Source organism: Scyliorhinus torazame, chromosome 19 (assembly GCF_047496885.1).
Source record: "Scyliorhinus torazame isolate Kashiwa2021f chromosome 19, sScyTor2.1, whole genome shotgun sequence".
Classification (NCBI taxonomy): Eukaryota; Metazoa; Chordata; class Chondrichthyes; order Carcharhiniformes; family Scyliorhinidae; genus Scyliorhinus; species Scyliorhinus torazame.
This window is the reverse complement of record NC_092725.1, coordinates 445,902-459,457: the sequence shown is the minus strand read 5'-3', so window position 1 is coordinate 459,457 and position 13,556 is coordinate 445,902.

Sequence of the window (13,556 nt, the reverse complement as noted above, 5' to 3'; positions counted from 1 at the left end):
CCACCCTCCTTCGTCTCGTTTCGCCCTCGTTCACCCTCCTTCGTCTCGTTTCGCTCTGTTTGACCCTCCTTCGTCTCGTTTCGCTCTTTTTCACTCTCCTTCACCTCGTTTCGCTCTCTTTCACCCTCCTTCGTCTCGTTTCACTCTCTTTCACCCTCCTTCATCTCGTTTCGCTCTCTTTCAGTCTCCTTCGTCTCGCTTCGCTCTCTTTCACCCTCCTTCGTCTCGTTTCGCTCTCTTCCACCCTCCTTCGTCTCGTTTCAATCTGTTTGACCCTCCTTCATCTCGTTTCGCTCTCTTTCACCCTACTTCGCCTCGTTTCGCTCTCTTTCACCCTCCTTCGTCTCGTTTCGCCCTTTTTCACCCTCCTTTGTCTCGTTTCGCTCTCTTTCACCGTCCTTCGTCTCGTTTCACTCTCTTTCACCTTCCTTCGCCTGGTTTCACTCTCTTTCACCCTTCTTCGTCTCGTTTCGCTCTCTTTCACCCTCCTTTGTCTCGTTTCGCTCTCTTTCACCTTGCTTCGCCTCGTTTCACTCTCTTTCTCACTCCTTCGTCTCGTTTCGCTCTCTTTCACCCTCCTTCGTCTAGTTTCGCTCTCTTTCACCCTCCTTCATCTCGTTTCGCTCTATTTCACCTTCATCTCGTTTCGCTCTCTTTCACCCTCCTTCGTCTCGGTTCGCACTCTTTCTCCTTCCTTCGCCTCGTTTCACTCTCTTTCACACTCCTTCGTCTCGTTTCGCTCTCTTCCACTCTCCCTCGACTCGGTTCGCTCTCTTTCTCCTTCCTTCGTCTCGTTTCGCTCTCTTCCACTCTCCTTCGTCTCGTTTCGCTCTCTTTCACCCTCCTTCGTCTCGTTTTGCAGTCTTTCACCCTCCTTCGTCTCGTTTCACTCTCTTTCACCTTCCTTCGCCTGGTTTCACTCTCTTTCACCCTTCTTCGTCTCGTTTCCCTCTCTTTCACCCTCCTTCATCTCGTTTCGCTCTCTTTCACCCTCCTTCATCTTGAATCGCTCTCTTTCACCCTCCTTTGTATCGTTTCGCTCTCTTTCACCTTCCTTCGTCTCGTTTCGCTCTCTTTCACCCTCCTTTGTCTCGTTTCGCTCTCTTTCACCTTGCTTCGCCTCGTTTCACTCTCTTTCGCCCTCCTTCGTCTCGTTTCGCTCTCTTTCACCCTCCTTCGTCTAGTTTCGCTCTCTTTCACCCTCCTTCATCTCGTTTCGCTCTATTTCACCCTCCTTCATCTCGTTTCGCTCTCTTTCACCCTCCTTCGTCTCGGTTCGCACTCTTTCTCCTTCCTTCGCCTCGTTTCACTCTCTTTCACACTCCTTCGTCTCGTTTCGCTCTCTTCCACTCTCCCTCGACTCGGTTCGCTCTCTTTCTCCTTCCTTCGCCTCGTTTCGCTCTCTTTCACCGTCCTTCATCTCGTTTCACTCTCTTTCACCTTCCTTCGCCTCGTTTCACTCTCTTTCACCCTTCTTCGTCTCGTTTCCCTCTCTTTCACCCTCCTTCGTCTCGTTTCGCTCTCTTTCACCCTACTTCGTCTCGTTTCGCTCTCTTTCACCCTACTTCGCCTCGTTTCGCTCTCTTTCACCCTCCTTCGTCTCGTTTCGCTCTCTTTCACCCTCCTTCGTCTCGTTTCGCCCTCTTTCCGCCTCCTTCGCCTCGTTTCGCTCTCTTCCACACTCCATCATCTCGTTTCGCCCTCTTTCACCCTCCTTCATCTCGGTCCGCTCTCTTTCACCTTCCTTCATCTCGTTCCACCCTCTTTCACCCTCCTACGTCTCGTTTCGCTCTCATTCACCCTGCTTCGTATCGTTTCGCTCTCTTTGAACCTCCTTCGTCTCGTTTCGCTCTTTTTCACCCGGCTTCGTCTCGTTTCGTGTCCTTCGCCCTCCTCCTACTCGTTTCGCTCTCTTCCACCCTCCTTCGTCTCGTTTCGCCCTCTTTCACCCTCCTTCGTCTCGTTTCGCCCTCTTTCACCCTCCTTCGTCTCGGTTCGCTCTCTTTCACATTCCTTCGTCTCGTTTCGCTCTCTTTCACCCTCCTTCATCTCTTTCCACCCTCTTTCACCCTCCTTCGTCTCGTTTCGCTCTCATTCACCCTGCTTCTTCTCGTTTCGCTCTCTTTGAACCTCCTTCGTCTCGTTTCGCTCTTTTTCACCTGCTTCGTCTCGTTTCGCTCTCTTTCACCCTCCTTCGTCTCGTTTCGCTCTCTTTCACCCTCCTTCATCTCGGTGAGCTCTCTTTCACCCTCCTTCGTCTTGTTTAGCTCTCTTTCACCCTCCTTCGTCTTGTTTTGCTCTCCTTCACCCTCCTTCATCTCGTTTCGCTCTCTTCCACCCTCCTTCGTCTCGTTTCGCCCTTCTTCACCCTCAGTTGTCTCGTTTCGCTCTCTTTCACCGTCCTTCGTCTCGTTTCACTCTCTTTCACCTTCCTTCGCCTGGTTTCACTCTCTTTCACCCTTCTTCGTCTCGTCTCCCTCTCTTTCACCCTCCTTCATCTCGTTTCGCTCTCTTTCATCCTCCTTCATCTTGAATCGCTCTCTTTCACCCTCCTTTGTATCGTTTCGCTCTCTTTCACCTTCCTTCGTCTCGTTTCGCTCTCTTTCACCCTCCTTTGTCTCGTTTCGCTCTCTTTCACCTTGCTTCGCCTCGTTTCACTCTCTTTCTCCCTCCTTCGTCTCGTTTCGCTCTCTTTCACCCTCCTTCGTCTAGTTTCGCTCTCTTTCACCCTCCTTCATCTCGTTTCGCTCTATTTCACCCTCCTTCATCTCGTTTCGCTCTCTTTCACCCTCCTTCGTCTCGGTTCGCACTCTTTCTCCTTCCTTCGCCTCGTTTCACTCTCTTTCACACTCCTTCGTCTCGTTTCGCTCTCTTCCACTCTCCCTCGACTCGGTTCGCTCTCTTTCTCCTTCCTTCGCCTCGTTTCGCTCTCTTTCCCTCTCCTTCGTCTCGTTTCGCTCTCTTCCACTCTCCTTCGTCTCGTTTCGCTCTCTTTCACCCTCCTTCGTCTCGTTTTGCAGTCTTTCACCCTCCTTCATCTTGTTTCGCTCTCTTCCACCCTCCTTCGTCTCGTTTCGCCCTCGTTCACCCTCCTTCGTCTCGTTTCGCTCTGTTTGACCCTCCTTCGTCTCGTTTCGCTCTTTTTCACTCTCCTTCACCTCGTTTCGCTCTCTTTCACCCTCCTTCGTCTCGTTTCACTCTCTTTCACCCTCCTTCATCTCGTTTCGCTCTCTTTCAGTCTCCTTCGTCTCGCTTCGCTCTCTTTCACCCTCCTTCGTCTCGTTTCGCTCTCTTCCACCCTCCTTCGTCTCGTTTCAATCTGTTTGACCCTCCTTCATCTCGTTTCGCTCTCTTTCACCCTACTTCGCCTCGTTTCGCTCTCTTTCACCCTCCTTCGTCTCGTTTCGCCCTTTTTCACCCTCCTTTGTCTCGTTTCGCTCTCTTTCACCGTCCTTCGTCTCGTTTCACTCTCTTTCACCTTCCTTCGCCTGGTTTCACTCTCTTTCACCCTTCTTCGTCTCGTTTCGCTCTCTTTCACCCTCCTTTGTCTCGTTTCGCTCTCTTTCACCTTGCTTCGCCTCGTTTCACTCTCTTTCTCCCTCCTTCGTCTCGTTTCGCTCTCTTTCACCCTCCTTCGTCTAGTTTCGCTCTCTTTCACCCTCCTTCATCTCGTTTCGCTCTATTTCACCCTCCTTCATCTCGTTTCGCTCTCTTTCACCCTCCTTCGTCTCGGTTCGCACTCTTTCTCCTTCCTTCGCCTCGTTTCACTCTCTTTCACACTCCTTCGTCTCGTTTCGGTCTCTTCCACTCTCCCTCGACTCGGTTCGCTCTCTTTCTCCTTCCTTCGTCTCGTTTCGCTCTCTTCCACTCTCCTTCGTCTCGTTTCGCTCTCTTTCACCCTCCTTCGTCTCGTTTTGCAGTCTTTCACCCTCCATCATCTCGTTTCGCCCTCTTTCACCCTCCTTCATCTCGGTCCGCTCTCTTTCACCTTCCTTCATCTCGTTCCACCCTCTTTCACCCTCCTACGTCTCGTTTCGCTCTCATTCACCCTGCTTCGTATCGTTTCGCTCTCTTTGAACCTCCTTCGTCTCGTTTCGCTCTTTTTCACCCGGCTTCGTCTCGTTTCGTGTCCTTCGCCCTCCTCCTACTCGTTTCGCTCTCTTCCACCCTCCTTCGTCTCGTTTCGCCCTCTTTCACCCTCCTTCGTCTCGTTTCGCCCTCTTTCACCCTCCTTCGTCTCGGTTCGCTCTCTTTCACCTTCCTTCGTCTCGTTTCGCTCTCTTTCACCCTCCTTCATCTCTTTCACCCTCTTTCACCCTCCTTCGTCTCGTTTCGCTCTCATTCACCCTGCTTCTTCTCGTTTCGCTCTCTTTGAACCTCCTTCGTCTCGTTTCGCTCTTTTTCACCTGCTTCGTCTCGTTTCGCTCTCTTTCACCCTCCTTCGTCTCGTTTCGCTCTCTTTCACCCTCCTTCATCTCGGTTAGCTCTCTTTCACCCTCCTTCGTCTTGTTTAGCTCTCTTTCACCCTCCTTCGTCTTGTTTTGCTCTCCTTCACCCTCCTTCATCTCGTTTCGCTCTCTTCCACCCTCCTTCGTCTCGTTTCGCCCTTCTTCACCCTCAGTTGTCTCGTTTCGCTCTCTTTCACCGTCCTTCGTCTCGTTTCACTCTCTTTCACCTTCCTTCGCCTGGTTTCACTCTCTTTCACCCTTCTTCGTCTCGTCTCCCTCTCTTTCACCCTCCTTCATCTCGTTTCGCTCTCTTTCATCCTCCTTCATCTTGAATCGCTCTCTTTCACCCTCCTTTGTATCGTTTCGCTCTCTTTCACCTTCCTTCGTCTCGTTTCGCTCTCTTTCACCCTCCTTTGTCTCGTTTCGCTCTCTTTCACCTTGCTTCGCCTCGTTTCACTCTCTTTCTCCCTCCTTCGTCTCGTTTCGCTCTCTTTCACCCTCCTTCGTCTAGTTTCGCTCTCTTTCACCCTCCTTCATCTCGTTTCGCTCTATTTCACCCTCCTTCATCTCGTTTCGCTCTCTTTCACCCTCCTTCGTCTCGGTTCGCACTCTTTCTCCTTCCTTCGCCTCGTTTCACTCTCTTTCACACTCCTTCGTCTCGTTTCGCTCTCTTCCACTCTCCCTCGACTCGGTTCGCTCTCTTTCTCCTTCCTTCGCCTCGTTTCGCTCTCTTTCCCTCTCCTTCGTCTCGTTTCGCTCTCTTCCACTCTCCTTCGTCTCGTTTCGCTCTCTTTCACCCTCCTTCGTCTCGTTTTGCAGTCTTTCACCCTCCTTCATCTTGTTTCGCTCTCTTCCACCCTCCTTCGTCTCGTTTCGCCCTCGTTCACCCTCCTTCGTCTCGTTTCGCTCTGTTTGACCCTCCTTCGTCTCGTTTCGCTCTTTTTCACTCTCCTTCACCTCGTTTCGCTCTCTTTCACCCTCCTTCGTCTCGTTTCACTCTCTTTCACCCTCCTTCATCTCGTTTCGCTCTCTTTCAGTCTCCTTCGTCTCGCTTCGCTCTCTTTCACCCTCCTTCGTCTCGTTTCGCTCTCTTCCACCCTCCTTCGTCTCGTTTCAATCTGTTTGACCCTCCTTCATCTCGTTTCGCTCTCTTTCACCCTACTTCGCCTCGTTTCGCTCTCTTTCACCCTCCTTCGTCTCGTTTCGCCCTTTTTCACCCTCCTTTGTCTCGTTTCGCTCTCTTTCACCGTCCTTCGTCTCGTTTCACTCTCTTTCACCTTCCTTCGCCTGGTTTCACTCTCTTTCACCCTTCTTCGTCTCGTTTCGCTCTCTTTCACCCTCCTTTGTCTCGTTTCGCTCTCTTTCACCTTGCTTCGCCTCGTTTCACTCTCTTTCTCCCTCCTTCGTCTCGTTTCGCTCTCTTTCACCCTCCTTCGTCTAGTTTCGCTCTCTTTCACCCTCCTTCATCTCGTTTCGCTCTATTTCACCCTCCTTCATCTCGTTTCGCTCTCTTTCACCCTCCTTCGTCTCGGTTCGCACTCTTTCTCCTTCCTTCGCCTCGTTTCACTCTCTTTCACACTCCTTCGTCTCGTTTCGGTCTCTTCCACTCTCCCTCGACTCGGTTCGCTCTCTTTCTCCTTCCTTCGTCTCGTTTCGCTCTCTTCCACTCTCCTTCGTCTCGTTTCGCTCTCTTTCACCCTCCTTCGTCTCGTTTTGCAGTCTTTCACCCTCCTTCATCTTGTTTCGGTCTCTTCCACCCTCCTTCGTCTCGTTTCGCCCTCGTTCACCCTCCTTCGTCTCGTTTCGCTCTGTTTGACCCACCTTCGTCTAGTTTCGCTCTTTTTCACTCTCCTTCACCTCGTTTCGCTCTCTTTGACCCTCCTTCGTCTCGTTTCACTCTCTTTCACCCTCCTTCATCTCGTTTCGCTCTCTTTCAGTCTCCTTCGTCTCGCTTCGCTCTCTTTCACCCTCCTTCGTCTCGTTTCGCTCTCTTCCACCCTCCTTCGTCTCGTTTCGACCTCTTTCACCCTCCTTCGTCTCGTTTCAATCTGTTTGACCCTCCTTCATCTCGTTTCGCTCTCTTTCACCCTACTTCGCCTCGTTTCGCTCTCTTTCACCCTCCTTCGTCTCGTTTCGCTCTCTTTCACCCTTCTTCGTCTCGTTTCGCTCTCTTTGCGCCTCCTTCGCCTCGTTTCGCTCTCTTCCACACTGCATCATCTTGTTTCGCCCTCTTTCACCCTCCTTCGTCTCTGTCCGCTCTCTTTCACCTTCCTTCATCTCGTTCCACCCTCTTTCACCCTCCTTCATCTCGTTTCGCTCTCTTTCACCCTGCTTCGTCTCGTTTCGCTCTCTTTGAACCTCCTCCGTCTCGTTTTGCTCTTTTTCACCTGCTTCGTCTCGTTTCGCTCTCTTTCACCCTCCTTCTACTCGTTTCGCTCTCTTTCACCCTTCTTCATCTCGGTTAGCTCTCTTTCACCCTCCTTCGTCTCGTTTAGCTCTCTTTCACCCTCCTTCATCTTGTTTTGCTCTCCTTCACCCTCCTTCATCTCGTTTCGCTCTCTTCCACCCTCCTTCGTCTCGTTTCGCCCTTTTTCACCCTCCTTTGTCTCGTTTCGCTCTCTTTCACCGTCCTTCATCTCGTTTCACTCTCTTTCACCTTCCTTCGCCTCGTTTCACTCTCTTTCACCCTTCTTCGTCTCGTTTCCCTCTCTTTCACCCTCCTTCATCTCGTTTCGCTCTCTTTCACCCTCCTTCATCTTGAATCGCTCTCTTTCACCCTCCTTTGTATCGTTTCGCTCTCTTTCGCCTTCCTTCGTCTCGTTTCGCTCTCTTTCACCCTCCTTTGTCTCGTTTCGCTCTCTTTCACCTTCCTTCGCCTCGTTTCACTCTCTTTCTCCCTCCTTCGTCTAGTTTCGCTCTCTTTCACCCTCCTTCATCTCGTATCGCCTCTATTTCACCCTCCTTCATTTCGTTTCGCTCTCTTTCACTCTCCTTCGTCTCGGTTCGCACTCTTTCTCCTTCCTTCGCCTCGTTTCACTCTCTTTCACACTCCTTCGTCTCGTTTCGCTCTCTTCCACTCTCCCTCGACTCGGTTCGCTCTCTTTCTCCTTCCTTCGCCTCGTTTCACTCTCTTTCACTCTCCTTCGTCTCGTTTCGCTCTCTTCCACTCTCCTTCGTCTCGTTTCGCTCTCTTTCACCCTCCTTCATCTCGTTTTGCAGTCTTTCACCCTCCTTCGTCTTGTTTCGCTCTCTTCCACCCTCCTTCGTCTCGTTTCGCCTTCTTTCACCCTCCTTCGCCTCGTTTCGCTCTGTTTGACCCTCCTTCGTCTCGTTTCACTCTTTTTCACTCTCCTTCACCTCGTTTCGCTCTCTTTCACCCTCCTTCGTCTCGTTTCACTCTCTTTCACCCTCCTTCATCTCGTTTCGCTCTCTTTCACCCTCATTCGTCTCGTTTCGCTCTCTTTCACCTTCCTTCATCTCGATTCGCTCTCTTTCACACTCCTTTGTCTTGTTTCGCTCTCTTTCACCCTCCTTCATCTCGTTTCGCCCTCTTTCACCCTCCTTCGTCTCGTTTCGCTCTGTTTGACCCTCCTTCGTCTCATTTCGCTCTCTTTCACCCTCCTTCGCCTCGTTTCGCTCTTTTTCACCCTCCTTCGTCTCGTTTTGCTCTCTTTCAACCTCCTTCGTCTCGTATCGCTCTCTTTCCACCTCCTTCGCCTCGTTTCGCTCTCTTCCACACAACATCGTCTCGTTTCGCCCTCTTTCACCCTCCTTCGTCTCGATTCGCTCTCTTTCACCTTCCTTCGTCTCGATTCACTCTCTTTCACCCTCCTTCATCTCGTTTCGCTCTCTTTCACCCTACTTCGCCTCGTTTCGCTCTCTTTCACCCTCCTTCGTCTCGTTTCGCCCTTTTTCACCCTCCTTTGTCTCGTTTCGCTCTCTTTCACCGTCCTTCGTCTCGTTTCACTCTCTTTCACCTTCCTTCGCCTGGTTTCACTCTCTTTCACCCTTCTTCGTCTCGTTTCGCTCTCTTTCACCCTCCTTTGTCTCGTTTCGCTCTCTTTCACCTTGCTTCGCCTCGTTTCACTCTCTTTCTCCCTCCTTCATCTCGTTTCGCTCTATTTCACCCTCCTTCATCTCGTTTCGCTCTCTTTCACCCTCCTTCGTCTCGGTTCGCACTCTTTCTCCTTCCTTCGCCTCGTTTCACTCTCTTTCACACTCCTTCGTCTCGTTTCGCTCTCTTCCACTCTCCCTCGACTCGGTTCGCTCTCTTTCTCCTTCCTTCGTCTCGTTTCGCTCTCTTCCACTCTCCTTCGTCTCGTTTCGCTCTCTTTCACCCTCCTTCGTCTCGTTTTGCAGTCTTTCACCCTCCTTCGTCTCGTTTCACTCTCTTTCACCTTCCTTCGCCTGGTTTCACTCTCTTTCACCCTTCTTCGTCTCGTTTCCCTCTCTTTCACCCTCCTTCATCTCGTTTCGCTCTCTTTCACCCTCCTTCATCTTGAATCGCTCTCTTTCACCCTCCTTTGTATCGTTTCGCTCTCTTTCACCTTCCTTCGTCTCGTTTCGCTCTCTTTCACCCTCCTTTGTCTCGTTTCGCTCTCTTTCACCTTGCTTCGCCTCGTTTCACTCTCTTTCGCCCTCCTTCGTCTCGTTTCGCTCTCTTTCACCCTCCTTCGTCTAGTTTCGCTCTCTTTCACCCTCCTTCATCTCGTTTCGCTCTATTTCACCCTCCTTCATCTCGTTTCGCTCTCTTTCACCCTCCTTCGTCTCGGTTCGCACTCTTTCTCCTTCCTTCGCCTCGTTTCACTCTCTTTCACACTCCTTCGTCTCGTTTCGCTCTCTTCCACTCTCCCTCGACTCGGTTCGCTCTCTTTCTCCTTCCTTCGCCTCGTTTCGCTCTCTTTCACCGTCCTTCATCTCGTTTCACTCTCTTTCACCTTCCTTCGCCTCGTTTCACTCTCTTTCACCCTTCTTCGTCTCGTTTCCCTCTCTTTCACCCTCCTTCGTCTCGTTTCGCTCTCTTTCACCCTACTTCGTCTCGTTTCGCTCTCTTTCACCCTACTTCGCCTCATTTCGCTCTCTTTCACCCTCCTTCGTCTCGTTTCGCTCTCTTTCACCCTCCTTCGTCTCGTTTCGCCCTCTTTCCGCCTCCTTCGCCTCGTTTCGCTCTCTTCCACACTCCATCATCTCGTTTCGCCCTCTTTCACCCTCCTTCATCTCGGTCCGCTCTCTTTCACCTTCCTTCATCTCGTTCCACCCTCTTTCACCCTCCTACGTCTCGTTTCGCTCTCATTCACCCTGCTTCGTATCGTTTCGCTCTCTTTGAACCTCCTTCGTCTCGTTTCGCTCTTTTTCACCCGGCTTCGTCTCGTTTCGTGTCCTTCGCCCTCCTCCTACTCGTTTCGCTCTCTTCCACCCTCCTTCGTCTCGTTTCGCCCTCTTTCACCCTCCTTCGTCTCGTTTCGCCCTCTTTCACCCTCCTTCGTCTCGGTTCGCTCTCTTTCACCTTCCTTCGTCTCGTTTCGCTCTCTTTCACCCTCCTTCATCTCTTTCCACCCTCTTTCACCCTCCTTCGTCTCGTTTCGCTCTCATTCACCCTGCTTCTTCTCGTTTCGCTCTCTTTGAACCTCCTTCGTCTCGTTTCGCTCTTTTTCACCTGCTTCGTCTCGTTTCGCTCTCTTTCACCCTCCTTCGTCTCGTTTCGCTCTCTTTCACCCTCCTTCATCTCGGTTAGCTCTCTTTCACCCTCCTTCATCTTGTTTAGCTCTCTTTCACCCTCCTTCGTCTTGTTTTGCTCTCCTTCACCCTCCTTCATCTCGTTTCGCTCTCTTCCACCCTCCTTCGTCTCGTTTCGCCCTTCTTCACCCTCAGTTGTCTCGTTTCGCTCTCTTTCACCGTCCTTCGTCTTGTTTCACTCTCTTTCACCTTCCTTCGCCTGGTTTCACTCTCTTTCACCCTTCTTCGTCTCGTCTCCCTCTCTTTCACCCTCCTTCATCTCGTTTCGCTCTCTTTCATCCTCCTTCATCTTGAATCGCTCTCTTTCACCCTCCTTTGTATCGTTTCGCTCTCTTTCACCTTCCTTCGTCTCGTTTCGCTCTCTTTCACCCTCCTTTGTCTCGTTTCGCTCTCTTTCACCTTGCTTCGCCTCGTTTCACTCTCTTTCTCCCTCCTTCGTCTCGTTTCGCTCTCTTTCACCCTCCTTCGTCTAGTTTCGCTCTCTTTCACCCTCCTTCATCTCGTTTCGCTCTATTTCACCCTCCTTCATCTCGTTTCGCTCTCTTTCACCCTCCTTCGTCTCGGTTCGCACTCTTTCTCCTTCCTTCGCCTCGTTTCACTCTCTTTCACACTCCTTCGTCTCGTTTCGCTCTCTTCCACTCTCCCTCGACTCGGTTCGCTCTCTTTCTCCTTCCTTCGCCTCGTTTCGCTCTCTTTCCCTCTCCTTCGTCTCGTTTCGCTCTCTTCCACTCTCCTTCGTCTCGTTTCGCTCTCTTTCACCCTCCTTCGTCTCGTTTTGCAGTCTTTCACCCTCCTTCATCTTGTTTCGCTCTCTTCCACCCTCCTTCGTCTCGTTTCGCCCTCGTTCACCCTCCTTCGTCTCGTTTCGCTCTGTTTGACCCTCCTTCGTCTCGTTTCGCTCTTTTTCACTCTCCTTCACCTCGTTTCGCTCTCTTTCACCCTCCTTCGTCTCGTTTCACTCTCTTTCACCCTCCTTCATCTCGTTTCGCTCTCTTTCAGTCTCCTTCGTCTCGCTTCGCTCTCTTTCACCCTCCTTCGTCTCGTTTCGCTCTCTTCCACCCTCCTTCGTCTCGTTTCAATCTGTTTGACCCTCCTTAATCTTGTTTCGCTCTCTTTCACCCTACTTCGCCTCGTTTCGCTCTCTTTCACCCTCCTTCGTCTCGTTTCGCCCTTTTTCACCCTCCTTTGTCTCGTTTCGCTCTCTTTCACCGTCCTTCGTCTCGTTTCACTCTCTTTCACCTTCCTTCGCCTGGTTTCACTCTCTTTCACCCTTCTTCGTCTCGTTTCGCTCTCTTTCACCCTCCTTTGTCTCGTTTCGCTCTCTTTCACCTTGCTTCGCCTCGTTTCACTCTCTTTCTCCCTCCTTCGTCTCGTTTCGCTCTCTTTCACCCTCCTTCGTCTAGTTTCGCTCTCTTTCACCCTCCTTCATCTCGTTTCGCTCTATTTCACCCTCCTTCATCTCGTTTCGCTCTCTTTCACCCTCCTTCGTCTCGGTTCGCACTCTTTCTCCTTCCTTCGCCTCGTTTCACTCTCTTTCACACTCCTTCGTCTCGTTTCGCTCTCTTCCACTCTCCCTCGACTCGGTTCGCTCTCTTTCTCCTTCCTTCGTCTCGTTTCGCTCTCTTCCACTCTCCTTCGTCTCGTTTCGCTCTCTTTCACCCTCCTTCGTCTCGTTTTGCAGTCTTTCACCCTCCTTCATCTTGTTTCGGTCTCTTCCACCCTCCTTCGTCTCGTTTCGCCCTCGTTCACCCTCCTTCGTCTCGTTTCGCTCTGTTTGACCCTCCTTCGTCTAGTTTCGCTCTTTTTCACTCTCCTTCACCTCGTTTCGCTCTCTTTGACCCTCCTTCGTCTCGTTTCACTCTCTTTCACCCTCCTTCATCTCGTTTCGCTCTCTTTCAGTCTCCTTCGTCTCGCTTCGCTCTCTTTCACCCTCCTTCGTCTCGTTTCGCTCTCTTCCACCCTCCTTCGTCTCGTTTCGACCTCTTTCACCCTCCTTCGTCTCGTTTCAATCTGTTTGACCCTCCTTCATCTCGTTTCGCTCTCTTTCACCCTACTTCGCCTCGTTTCGCTCTCTTTCACCCTCCTTCGTCTCGTTTCGCTCTCTTTCACCCTTCTTCGTCTCGTTTCGCTCTCTTTGCGCCTCCTTCGCCTCGTTTCGCTCTCTTCCACACTGCATCATCTTGTTTCGCCCTCTTTCACCCTCCTTCGTCTCTGTCCGCTCTCTTTCACCTTCCTTCATCTCGTTCCACCCTCTTTCACCCTCCTTCATCTCGTTTCGCTCTCTTTCACCCTGCTTCGTCTCGTTTCGCTCTCTTTGAACCTCCTCCGTCTCGTTTCGCTCTTTTTCACCTGCTTCGTCTCGTTTCGCTCTCTTTCACCCTCCTTCTACTCGTTTCGCTCTCTTTCACCCTTCTTCGTCTCGTTTAGCTCTCTTTCACCCTCCTTCATCTTGTTTTGCTCTCCTTCACCCTCCTTCATCTCGTTTCGCTCTCTTCCACCCTCCTTCGTCTCGTTTCGCCCTTTTTCACCCTCCTTTGTCTCGTTTCGCTCTCTTTCACCGTCCTTCATCTCGTTTCACTCTCTTTCACCTTCCTTCGCCTCGTTTCACTCTCTTTCACCCTTCTTCGTCTCGTTTCCCTCTCTTTCACCCTCCTTCATCTCGTTTCGCTCTCTTTCACCCTCCTTCATCTTGAATCGCTCTCTTTCACCCTCCTTTGTATCGTTTCGCTCTCTTTCGCCTTCCTTCGTCTCGTTTCGCTCTCTTTCACCCTCCTTTGTCTCGTTTCGCTCTCTTTCACCTTCCTTCGCCTCGTTTCACTCTCTTTCTCCCTCCTTCGTCTAGTTTCGCTCTCTTTCACCCTCCTTCATCTCGTATCGCCTCTATTTCACCCTCCTTCATTTCGTTTCGCTCTCTTTCACTCTCCTTCGTCTCGGTTCGCACTCTTTCTCCTTCCTTCGCCTCGTTTCACTCTCTTTCACACTCCTTCGTCTCGTTTCGCTCTCTTCCACTCTCCCTCGACTCGGTTCGCTCTCTTTCTCCTTCCTTCGCCTCGTTTCACTCTCTTTCACTCTCCTTCGTCTCGTTTCGCTCTCTTCCACTCTCCTTCGTCTCGTTTCGCTCTCTTTCACCCTCCTTCATCTCGTTTTGCAGTCTTTCACCCTCCTTCGTCTTGTTTCGCTCTCTTCCACCCTCCTTCGTCTCGTTTCGCCTTCTTTCACCCTCCTTCGCCTCGTTTCGCTCTGTTTGACCCTCCTTCGTCTCGTTTCACTCTTTTTCACTCTCCTTCACCTCGTTTCGCTCTCTTTCACCCTCCTTCGTCTCGTTTCACTCTCTTTCACCCTCCTTCATCTCGTTTCGCTCTCTTTCACCCT